Here is a 13,189-nt window from a genome sequence, read left to right as displayed (position 1 = left end):
GTTAGGATCCAATCCTGAGAGGCAATGATAAACCGGTGATAATTTAAGCAAAAGGCTCCCACAAAATTGTTCCCATGGCCTGGGATAAATCCCAGGTATAATCTGACCAGGGTGCATTTTTGCAGAGAGGAACGTCTGGAAACGAGGCATCGATTCATTTGTTTCCCCCATATATTTAAAAAACAAAAAATTTTTTTGTAAAGCAGCTGTCTTATAGCCAAGGCCACGGAGGGTGGCAAACACACACACTCAGGACCAGACTGTGACAACCTCAGGGTTTGTTCTGACCCAGAAAAGCGGCCAAGTTTAGCTCAGGTTTAGCGAATGCAAACTAGCTAAACCGACTTAAACTTGAGGCCTTTCTCAGCATAGATGCTTAGCTGGATTTCAGCCAACCAGAGCACGGGGTGGAGTGATTTAAACGTCACGTGGAAAGCCTCAATTTAAATAATCGATTTTAATCCACTCTTCCATTTGTACTTGAGTTATTTTCTAAAGAAAGATGTGTTCCCATTAGTTGATATAACCATTAAAACGTTTACAGCAAAATAGAGCCTTTATATGAGATTTGATACATCTTCTTGCTACCTAAATTAAATTTATGAAGATATCCTATCTCCTAGAGCTAGAAGGGGCCTTGAAAGGTCATTGAGTCCAGCCTGCTGCCTTCACTAGCAGGATCAAGTACTGATTTTGCCCCAGATCCCTAAGTGGCCCCCTTGAGGATTGAACTCACAACCCTACCTTTAGCAGGCCAATACTCAAACCACTGAGCTATCCTTCCCCTACCTAGGAGGGTGCACTAACTATATACATTTCTTTAAGCAATTATATAGCTTGAGATTTTTGTATTCTTACTGTACATTTTTAGGATGTCAGGAAATGGTGAATGATATATTGCTTATTTACTGGATAACTTTTTGCTCATGATTTGTATCAAGCTGCATTAAGATGGTAACTGGAATATTATTAAACACAAAACAGCACATACAATTGATTTTTATTCAACAAAACAACGTTCAGTGTTTTCGATACGAAAACTTCTCTTATCAAAAGATGTTCCATGTTTACAACTAAACTATTTATTAAACAGAGGGATTAACTGTAGTCAGTGAATTAAACTTATTATTTCAGGTCAGCCTGGGAAAATTGCCACACACCCCTACATGAAAGTGACTGGCACTTAAGTTCCTACTCGCCTAAATCTCTCGAAAATGAGACAGTCTCCTATTGTACCATGTTTATAAAACTCAGCCTGCAAAGTCAGATGTTTTCCCCCCGATTCCTGAAGAGCCTCCTTTAACTCAAAGTTTGTGAGAGAGGCTCAGAGATTTAGCTTATAATGTCTTATAGCATTTAAGAAAAAAGTTAATAAGTAGTTTAGGCCCTTAACATCTTGTAGTAAATTCAGATTTCATTTTAAACAGGATTGTTTTAAAATGAAAAAACTTCTTATTTGAACAACAAAAAACAATTTTGTGTATATATATCGATTATATATCGATATATATATTAAAAAAGTCATCGATTTGTATCCACTCTGTTTTGTCCTAAGCAATCTTGGGTGCTCAGCTCTTTCGAAATCCAACCCACTTGCTGGGCTGCATAAATATGGATTTACAAGTCTGACTTTAAAAACTTTGAAAATCTTGGCCTAAGATAGCCTCACCCCTGTGCAGACACACTTGTGCGCTGACGATGCACTGACAATTATGCGTGCACAAGTGTGACAATATGTTCAGCTCCGTAATCGATGCTACTCTCAGTTATGAAGCATGCAGCTTCAAAGAAACAGTTCATTGGGTGCATCAGCCTTCAAAATAGATGCCTCACTTTGAAACCTGATGTGTCAGAATAGCAACCAAAGAACAGAGAGGAGACATAGCCACCTGGCTTCTTTGTGTATGCTGAGGACTCCTCACTGCCAGAGGAGATCCTCAGTAGACCCCTAGCACTATGGAGCACTGAGAAGAGAATATATTCATCCCTAAGGGGAAGGAGCATCTGACTTCACTCTGCAGAGACCCTGTTGCTGAGCTAGGATGGCACATCCATGTACTCCCAAGGCACTCCCAAGGAAGGTCACTATAACCATGGGGTCCATTTAGCCTCAGCTGGTACCTGCATGGTTTAGGTCATCTTAGTTTCCTGACTCAATACACTCCACGGAACGGATTTTCAAATTCTATGTCAAGGTTCAGTAAAGGGTCACTCACTGTGAATACTTTAGACCCCAGCTGTATGGGTTTTTTAATGGCATAATACAATCCAATATGAATAGAGAGATTTTTAAAGATATAGAAACCCAAGCCCAATAGTCCTCTCTCCTAGTACGTGGCACCCAGACAGTGAAAGTGACTAGGAACATAAGGCCTGATTCTGTCTATCTTAGGTATTCACATGGCTGTATTACCATCAGATGTGTATTTAGCCACACAATACCCCTGCAAGGTGGGGCCGTACTCGTATCCCCATTGGGCAGGTGGGAAACCTGAGGCACAGAGACACTAAGTGAGTTGCCCACGGTCCCACAGGCAGTCTGGAGCAGAGCAAGAAACGGGTCTTCAGTCTCCCAAGAGCCAGGTTAGCACCTGAACCACTGGATATCCTCCCACTTTTCTCACCCACATTGATGTAGGTCAGGAGTAACTTCATGGAAGTGTAGAAAGCAACAGAGGGTCCTGTGGCACCTTTAAGACTAACAGAAGTATTGGGAGCATAAGCTTTCGTGGGTATGCTCCCAATACTTCAGTTAGTCTTAAAGGTGCCACAGGACCCTCTGTTGCTTTTTACAGATTCAGACTAACCCGGCTACCCCTCTGATTCATGGAAGTGTGTGAATTTACAGCATTGTAAAACTGGTATAGGCGAAAGCAGGACAATGCCAATACAGTGACAGGCTAATCTAGTTTCATTCTTCAAACTGAATGAAGTGCAAAAATGAAGCAATGACATTCTATTGTAAAATTTATGTTTTAACAACCTTTGTTGGTACTAACTGAAGCAAATTAACAAGACACTTAACGATGATTTTGGGGCAGATCCTTAGCTTAGTAAATCAGAAGTCAATGTTTCTACCCTACACTGATTCTCACCAGTTAAGGATCTAGCCCTTTATTTTAAAGTGTTCCTTTAAGATGTCAAAGGCTCTTGCTCTAAGCCATCCTCAGATCAAGTCTATTCACTGCTCCTATTAATGTGACTCTGTTTGTCGTAGTTCCTTGCCTAATTTTTTTCTGATCCACTAAAGAGGCACAGACAATGTCCTGTGACAGACTGAACATTGCCACTGCGGTCAAGGAAAACATTTGACGTATCTTGTAACGTTGTCCCCCGACTTTCAACATTCTGAGGGCCATGCATGAGTGTTGATGTTAGCAGCCAACAAACTTCATTAACAGCCTTGAGAACTGTGAAGTTGAATCCTGGGCTACATGGGAAGCTAACAGAGACCAGGAGCTGAGCAGCAGAACGAGAGGAAAAAATCAAATTAAAAAAATGAAAAAGATGAAAAAAAAACCCCACACAAATAAAATAACAAAGATGTCATTATTTCAATTCCCATGTGCGTACGGAGAGAATATGAATTATAATTCATTTCTCTACATTTCTGAGAATTTATTAAGATGTCAAATCTTTTATTTACTGCAAATATATATATTAGCAAATTTGTTTTCAATTTGCGACGTAGGATCAAGATGACACACTCCACACTTTTGATAAGCCAATAACTCAGCCACAAAGAAACACATCCGTCAGCGGCAAGAGCTGCAATGCTCGTGACACCTAACTCGAATATACATCAAGGTCACATAGCCGGAAATTCATGTAGAGCGGAGATATAGGAGTAGATACATGTCAAACGGTCATTTTAACACACGTCGCAGGTAGATGGTTAAGAATCGAGCGAATACTGTGGAAAATTGTGTTTCTTGGTGCCAAAGATTAAAGAATAACATCTTTCAACCTTATAAATCCAAAATGTGAGTATCTTTAAGCGTTATTAAACCTTAGTGTTATTATCGCGCTGTATAATTATGAGCTTTTCTTTGTTATAACTGGTTCACATGTACTAAATAAGGTCCATAAAAGAAAAGTAACAGCGTTAACGCTTAATAGACTATGCAAGTGATGACGTCACACCAGGGCCGGTGCAAGGCGAAACTTCCACCTTGCGGGCCCCCCCTCACCCAGCTACCCCCCCCCCACGGCAGCTAACCCAGCCCCCCACCCGGGGAGCCCCCACAGCAACTACCCCCCCTCCGTGGCAGCTAATCCTGACTGGGGAGACACTCCCCCCCCTGCCGCAGCTAACCCCGCCCGGGGAGACCCCTGCCGCGGCAGCTAACCCTGCCTGGGGAGCCCACCCCAGCTCACCTCGGCTCCGCTTCCTCCGCTGAGCACACCAGCGCTGCTCTAATTCTCCTCCCCTAGCAGGCTTGTGGCACCGATTGGAGGAGACTTAGAGCGGGGGCTGTGTGCTCAGCGGAGGAGGCAGAGTGGAGGTGATCTGGGGCAGGGAGTGGTTCCCCTGTGCACCCCCCCGTTACTGCAGGCGGCCCTCCCCGCGCCTCCCCCCCGCCCCAGCTCACCTTCACTCCACCTCCTCACCTGAGCGGGCTTTTAGGCGCCCCCAACCACTAGGCACCCTAGGCGGCCGCCTAGTTTGCCTAAATGGTTGCACTGGTCCTGCGTCACACTCCAAGCAGGTAACTGTGAGGCAGGGGTTACTTTCCAAACAATGGGTGTTGGGTTATAACGTTGAAAAAGGTCATTTTGTTTCCGTGTAAACACTGTAATTAACTGTTTTAATAGGTAAGTGAGTGTATGTTACTAAGCATTGAACCGTTAAGCAGTGAAAAGAGTGTTGGGATGGCTGCAATGTGGTTTAAATCACCAACCATGTGGTGGGTGTGTCAGCCATCCTTAACGCTATAATGCTTGCAGTTGGGAGCACATAACAATATTCAAATCCCCCATGGCAGAAAGAGGAAAAAGAAAACCCTCAGGAGCTGAGTATCGTAAACAAAAGGCTCAGAAGGAAAAGGACCAAGCAAAATAGCAGGGCTCCTTCCTGAAATATCTTCTCTTTAATCCAAATAAAGACGGAAGCAGTTCACAGCATCCAGATGAAGGAATTTTACTTGGAGAGGAGGGTAGCTCACATCCGCATGGAAGCAGTTTGGAAACTCAAGATGATAGAAACTTACTTCTAGATGAAGGCAGCTCACAACATTAGACTGATATGGAAGTGGAGAAAATTTATTCACCTTCAGAGACACATGCAGAAATTGAAGTAAATGAAGTAGAAGGAAGAAAGGTTGAGGAAGTTACAAACAAATTACAGTGTGGGGATCCAGCTTCATGGCCCAGATGTGATGACAGTGTGCGGCAAATTCTCGTGGAACATGGACCCGAACAAGTTCATGAATTTCCCTTCCCTAGGGATGGAAATAAAAGAAAATTCTCTGCTCAGCATTACAAGAGGAAACTCATTAACGGGGAAGAAATTCATTGAAACTGGTTACAATATTCAGTGTCGAAGGATTCTGTGTTTTTGCTTTTGCTACAAGTTGTTTAGAAATCAAGCAATTGGTACATCACTTACTGAAAATGGTTCGAAGGACTAGAAAAACAGATCTTCAATTCTCTCTTCACGTGAAAGAAGTACAGAACATTTGGAATGTTCTCAAAATTGGAAAGAACTTGAATTATGGTTGAAAAAAGGAAAAACTATCAAAGAAAATTTATGTGATCAAGGAAAAAGAAGAATATTGGCAACAAATATTAGAGCATCTGATTGCTTTAGTGAGAGTTCTCGGTGGGCAAAATTTAGCATTCTGCAGCTGCGGCAGAAATGAAAAAATTATACACTCCAAGTAATGGAAACTTTTTTAGGTTTGTTGAACACCTCGCTTTATTTGATCCAGTCATGAAGGAGCATCTATGTAAAATAACTGATCGTGAAACACAGATTCATTGCTTAGGAAAAAATATGCAGAATGAACTGATTCAAATCCTGAAACAATGTCATTATCTGTTGAAAACTTACATGGCCAAGGCTATGATAATGGGAGTAATATGAAGGGTAAAGACAATGGTGTGCAAAGGAGAATGATGGAAATCAATCCTAGGGCCTTTTTCGTTCCTTGAAGTGCGCATTCTCTGAATTTGGTTGTCAATGATGCTGCTAGATGCTGTTTGGCGGCAAGCAGTTTCTTTGACCTGGTGCAACGTGTTTATGTGTTTTTCTCAGGCTCAACATGCCGTTGGGAGATTCTGACTCGCCATGTGAATTCTCTAACTGTGAAACCACTTAGTCAGACAAGATGGGAGAGTCACATTGATGCTTTGAAGCCTCTTCGCTATGAACTTGGAAACATTTATGATGCCCTAATTGAAATTTATGATGGTACTACCTTTACTGGATCATCTGGCAATATGGCACATTCAGATGCAGAGGCTCTTGCAAATGGCCTTTCCAAGTTCAAATTTGTGACTTCACTCATTTTGTGGTATAATATCCTTTTCGAGATTAACCTCACTAGTAAGCAGCTTCAGGAAAAGAACTTGAACATACATCCTGCTATTCAAAAACTGCAGCAAACTAAAAATATTCTGGAGGAATTCAGAAGTGATGAAGGGTTCAAAAGAACACTGATGGATTCTTCGAGCTTGCTGACGAAAGACACTTTGACAGAATTTGAACCAGAGCCAGTTCGCATTTGGCAAAAGAAACAGCAGTTTTCGTATGAAGGACGAGACACACCCATAGAACACAAAACAAAGGTTCAAAGTGAATTTCTACTTCGCAGTTCTAGATACTGCTATTCACTTGGTTGACAAAAGATTTCAACAGATGCAGCAGCTAGATTCACTATTTGGCTTTCTATATGATAGCCACAGCTTGCAAAAGAAAACAGCAAAACAGATAAGAGACTTTTGTATAAAACTGAAAATTCAAAAGACATTGATGCTACAGATTTGTGTAGTGAGCTTTAGGCTTTTTCAAGATGATTTAAGAAACATTCCACTCCTGAAGAAGTACTGAAGTTTATTTCTGAAAATAAACTCACTGACAGTTTTCCAAACATTTTTATAGCTCTACGCATTCTTATAACCTTGCCAGTTTCTGTAGCTAGTGGGGAACGTAGTTTCTCTAAGTTAAAATTGATAAAAACATATCTACGTTCAACCATGGCGCAAGAGAGGCTTGTTGGACTTGTCACAATGTCAATAGAGCATGAAATAGTTGGAAAACTGGATCTAAAAGAACTAGTGACCGAATTTTCAAAACTTAAAGCAAGAAAAGATATGTTTTAAGAGCACAGAGTGTTTTTTTATTCTGAGTGTTTTGTAAATATAGGTTAAAGTTCATTGAAGAGTTTTAATATTTCTTTCTATATTGGATGCGGTGGTAATGGCAGTTAAAGCAGGATAGCGTAATGGATGGTTTTGGATTTGTAATAATAAAAATTATAATTTACATTTTAATGCATTTTTATTTGAAACCGGACTGAAATATCATCTAGCTGTCATGTACAAATCTATTCTGAAAATTTTGTGTCTCTATTTTATCTGATCTCAGAAACATTGGTTGGACAGACAGACAAATCGAATAATTAAGCTCTGTTTAAAAAACAAACAAACAAAAAAAAACCCGCCTAAAAACATTAAAAGGAAAAAAGGGGCAGAATGTTTCCCAGTTTACCAAAACCCTCAGCCTAGATCTGCCCTGGGGGATTTGGGGGTGAGGGGTGCTGATTGCATGGTTTGCCTAGGGGGCCAGTTGCTGGCAGCTAGTCTAGGGCCGCCCCTGAACAGAACTCTGCGGTAACACCAAGGTTCAGAGGTGAACTCTAGGGATATGTCTACACTAAAGGCCAGACTCTCACCCCAGTTCCTCCAGCATCATTCAGGAGCAACTTCGGTACAGTCAGTGAAATTACTCCTGATTTAGGGCTGGATCCACAGGCCATTGATGAATCTTTCCATTGAATCTGGCCCTCGGGCCTTCTTTGCCACAAAATTCCCACCACTGCAGTTTCCCTGGTGACAGCAAAGGTGGGCATGCCAGTACATTAATCCGGATTGCTCCATGCGGTCCCTGGACTCCAACAGGGTTACTCACATGAGGAAGTGTTACAGGATCGGGATCTGAGTTTGGCAATAGTGGGGAGCTAAGTGGAAATATTTTCCTTGTTCAAGTCATTCACCAGGTGTTCATGGCATTCAGTGGATCCCAAACCTAGATGGAGCATTGGAGCGCGCTACTTGTTGGTAGCGCAGTTATCTGCCCAAATTCGAATGATAGACTTCCTAAACCCAGCGAGCCATCCGAGCTGTCACTAACACCCTGGAAGCTGTTCTTACAAAGAAAGGGAGCCCTTCCCACCACCTCCTATACAAAATAGTGAATCATCCCCCAAGGCTCCAGCAGACCCAGCGGCTACAAAGCAAACAGCGTGGAGGAGAACAATAGCCAACAGCGAAGGGTACAAAAGTGGAGGCACATCACAAACTGCGGGCAAACGAGCACCTTTGCCCTTCAGCTCACCCGCTGGCTGCCGCTCACTCTGACTCCCAACCCACAGCAAGTGGGGCAGAGCAGAGGGGGGCCCTGTACCATGGAGCTACCAGAAAGATATCCAGCACCTCACAGCACCCGAGTCCAGGGCCTCTGCACGTTAACCATCAGAATGCAAAGTGGGTCACTGATCTCTTCTGCAAGGTAAATTTTGGGGCATCCGTGAATCCAGGCTAAATCCTAAATCGCCACACTCACAACAGCAGTCCCGTCAAAGTCAGCCAGGCTGCTATAACCACGTACTCTGGGAGAGCCAAGAGGGTACAAGCCAGATCTGGGCCTCAGCGTGCTTGCTCCGAACACCCAGTGCCCTGAAGAGTGCACTATCTTCATAGAGGAGACAGAGTGGGAGCAAAGGAGTAGTAGTGAGTAAGTTGCATTACTGGCCGGAGGAAGGCAAGCAGGATTTGTGGCACACGGAGAGAGAGAGGAACGGGCTTTAAAATGTGCCCAAAGACACACGTACCATCAACTCTAAACAGATCCCTGAAGGTCCCAGAGCGGCTGCGGAGAATCAGGTTGATTCTCATGTCTGGGTGGTATTTTAAACATTAAGGATAGATGGATGTGGGCCCCTACCAACATTAGCAGAGCCTTTTCTTTCTCCCCCCTCCAGTGGCAAACACACACAGTTATGAAGCTGCAAAAGAAATACAGTGTTTTCCCTTCCACACTGCAGACAGATCCAGAGTCCATGTGCTGTAATGGATTCTCCCTGCCAGGCACTAAAGACTTGGATTTTGTTAGATGGGGTGAGCACCCAGTAGCTTTAAAAGAAAAGAAAAAAAAAATCACAGCTCTAACTATCATCTACACCAGTAGGGATTTCCCCCCTAGTTCCTGCTACACTGGGTAGGATCCCAGGTGCCAGGCATGTGTCATCAGTGGACTCTGGGAAAGGCAGCACCTCACAAAAAGGAGGGCTGGAACAACAGGGGCCAGGGGCTGCCTTGAGCATTTGACTTGAGCGGGGCAGGGGGAGTTAGATGGACCCAGACGCTGGTAACCGACTGCAGTTGATCCTGTTGCAAACCGCCTCTGGCAGGCTGCCCTTTCCCAAAGGGTGCAAATCAAACCGGGCTCCGCGGAGCGCTCGTGCGGGGTCGGGGCGGACGGGCAGGGCCAGCCCCCGTCGGCCGGGAACGCTCCCTCGGAGGCGAACCGTTTCCTGGATTGAAACTAGTGCAGAAGTGAGGCCAAGCTCCAGCCCCACCCCGTGAACCGCCCAGCGCCGCTGCCAGGAAACTTACAGCGCACCAGCCCGGAGGGGCCCCAGCCCGCTGCGGGGCAATAGACCCCCAGGCTCCCGCGGGTCCCCCGGAGCTTGCCCCGCTCCGCCCCCCTCCCTGGAAGCGGCGGCTCCCCGCCCGCGGCTACTTACAGCTGTGCCGCTGCCCTCCGGGAGGTGGGGCCCCGGGCTCCTCACCGAGCTGCTGGGGCCGCCGCGGGGAGCTGCTGGGGCATCACCGGAGAGCCGCGCCGGGGCAGGGGGGAGCCTTGCCCGCCGGCTCGGGGATCAGCGAGCGGGCATCGCCGCCGCCGCCGCCCGGGCCAGGCAGCGGCTCCTCTGGGCGGAGACCCGCAGGGCTCCGCGGCGCGCAGTGCCCCGGTCCCGGGGAGCGCTCTCGCAGCTCGGGGCAGCGCCCGGCTCCGCTTCTCTGGCGGCGGCAGCAGCGCTGGGTCCGCCGCCCGCGCACCCCTGCAGCTGCCCCGGCACCGCTGCTCCCCCGACAGCGAGCGAGCGAGCTGCGGAACCAGCTGCACCAGGCAGCGGCGCTTGGTAACTGGGAGAGCGAGGGGTGGGATCAGCGCGCAGCGCCCAGCCCCCGGCACTCCGCCTCCGCGTAGAGACAGCGGGGCGCCCCCCGGGAGCCACTTCCCCTGCACTCTGCGCCGGGACTGCCTGGCAGCTTCCCCGGTGTAGAAATACCTCCTCCCCGCCCCTCTCCAGCCTGAAACGTACAGACACCAGGAGGCAGCCCCCTGGGAGGTTGATTTTCAGAAACTGCTTCTTTAATCCACCACCACCACCACCACCTCGGGCTTCCCAGGGTTGCGGGGTCTTTCTAATTTAAGCTCCCGGCTGGGTCTGGTTCGTGGAGGGCAAGAAATACTTTACATAGCTTTGTCGAGAGGGGGCTGGCCCCTCCGAAGTAAATAAATACCCCTCAAACGACCGTGCAAGAGACGCTTTCAAATATGCCACGCAACGCAAGTGGTATTTTTAAAAATAATCCGGCTCCCAAGGACCTGCTTTGAAACCCGCTCAGCTGGGGCAGCTGGGAGAAGCCTTCCGTGTCCCTAACCTGGGGGAACGTTTTTTTAAACAAACGACACGATCAGTGGAGGGCCCGATCCTGCAATCGGAGCCCCTCGGGGGGACAACGTCCCGAAAGCTCCGTAGGGGTGGAAGAAGCCCCCTCCCGCGGATCCGATTGCAGGATCGGGGCCTTTAGCTTTTACGGGGTCACATGAGCAATGTGTTTGCCCAGCCCGCGGTTCGTCCGCTCGCTGACACCAGCCCCAAAGGTTTCTCCTCCTTTCCCAAAATCTTGGTGAACTGGGAGGATTCCTTTGAACCTTTGCTATTGGAGCTACATGATTGGTCCCTTCGGTCACGTGGGATTGGTGCCCATTGGCTGATCTAGCCTTTATAAACCACTTCAGCCTGAAATGAGAGTTATTTTGCCTTGAAACACACTCCCGTTTGGTGTCAAACAAATCTCAGCTACTGGCCCAGAATTCACCTTCCATGGACTCTACCTGCCCCAGGGGATGGTTCGCCCCCTCCCCTTCTGGACTGTTGAAAGCAGAGACAAATACCAGCCTCCCCACCCTCTGCCTTCTCTAAAACATAGTTGTTACTATGCCTAAAAAAAACAACCAGTGCTTAATTTGTGCCAGTGAACCCAGCACCTCTCGGCGTGGGCAGCTGACAGCCCCGGCACCTCTTGGCTTGCTGCATCGGTTATGAAAGTAATAAAATTGCTTGAGCTCCGGCACCTTTCATTACAAATTACGCACTGAAAAAAACCTTCCAAAACAAAACACTCCGCTGCACATGCTTCATCCCGCAGGAGAACAAACGAGAGGTGACAGACGTCGTCATGGTGCTTACTGCACTCCTGGGAGGCGATGAGCGTGCGACACCGATTATAGAGTCAGATTCGGTTTTCCTTTTTGCAAAGGGGGTCAGAGCAAAGTCCTCTTGAGAAATTGCTGAAATCCTAGTGGATAATTTCCCTCACTATTTACCCATCTGTAATGAAGATACCGTCTGAAATGTTGCAGTGCCCGGACATGACCTTTCGCGGCATAACTGGAACTAGGCTGGTCAGTCATATGATGATTCCGTGGCAGCTGAAGATCAAGGAAACCGTTTTCTCCTTACAGCAATACAGAGGGTTAATGCTGCCACCGGCCTCTGTGCAGGATCCCATGTTGGGCCCTGAAGCAGTTTAAAAGCAAAAATCTTTAAAAGGTGAAATTGACCCACATTGGCACAAAACTGGTTGGGCGGGAAGAACCAAATGAAGGATTGGGGAGTGGTCAGAAACATGCCCTGCCCCCATAGGGAAGGGCATGAGGCTGCAAAGCAGCCCTTCTGTGATTGCTTCTTCAGCTTTTCTTCCCCCCTACCCAGATTCATAGGCCACAAGGGAGATCATTAGATAACCTAGTCTGCCCTCCTGTATATCACAGCCCAATACATTTCACCCAGTTACCCCTCGGTTTAGCCCCATAACTTGCATTTGGCTAAAGCATCTTCTAGAAAGGCATCCAGTCTTGATGTTAAAAGGTACCAAGAGATGGGGAATCCACCTTTCCTGGGCCGTTTGTTCCAATGATTAGTCATCCTCGCGGTTAAAAACCTGTTATTACTAGTTTGAATTTGTCCAGCTCCTAGCGGTTGGTTCTTGTGCCTCTCTCCCCTGAGCTAAAGACCTCATTAGTACTTTTGCCCTTTTTCGACCTGAATGGCTACTCAATTTTTGGGGCTCGGAGGACGTTCCCGTTGGAAGCAGTAATGCATGGAGTTCGGTATTCTCTGTCAGGCAAGCTTGTTTATTTACAAGGAATGTACAAAGTCCTGCTTCTCCAAATGCCGCAGGACCCACAAACAAAAGGAGCGGTTTCTTACCTTACAGCCGCAAGCCACTTTCGCCAACAGACCCAAATGCTGTCTCTCTAGCTTTTCCCAGGACACTGGGCTCAACAGTTACCACTGGCTTTCTTGCTTTTTGCCTCTGCCTCTCTGTTCTTGCCTGTCTCTCACACACCTACGTTCCCACCGGGTCACAATACTCTGTGGACCCCCCACCCACGTGGTGCTTGCTGCTGGCCAGACTGTAATAGGCCTTATTTTAGGTGTGGCCCCTTGACAGTCTCTTCCAACTCTCTTAAATGAAGGGCACGTGCACTCATCGGGTTGAACAAGGTTTCAACTCCAACCCATAATATTATGAGCTGGAATAGCAGCTGCTTCCTCTTTGTCCCACCTGACCGTGGCTTCCCAGCCACGAGCTCTATACCAAATGTAAGGACCCAATTCTCCAGACCGCCCCGACACTCCCCTCTTGGCCGGCACGTGCACAATCAACA

At 46.8% G+C, this 13,189-nt stretch overlaps 1 protein-coding gene across 1 annotated transcript in view; it reads right to left on the bottom strand.

Annotated features, from left to right (window-relative positions):
• CPNE2 (copine 2) overlaps positions 1-10,448 on the bottom strand; it is a gene marked incomplete in the record, with an annotated part of 162,374 nt that extends 151,926 nt beyond the window's left edge. The window contains 1 exon segment of the mRNA XM_034788382.1: positions 9,969-10,448.
• Between the last annotated feature and the right edge of the window lie 2,741 nt (positions 10,449-13,189).

Source organism: Trachemys scripta, chromosome 13, assembly GCF_013100865.1.
Source record: "Trachemys scripta elegans isolate TJP31775 chromosome 13, CAS_Tse_1.0, whole genome shotgun sequence".
Lineage (NCBI taxonomy): Eukaryota > Metazoa > Chordata > Testudines > Emydidae > Trachemys > Trachemys scripta.
Note: the sequence above shows the minus strand (reverse complement) of the source record. Positions and strands in the feature narration are given on the sequence as shown.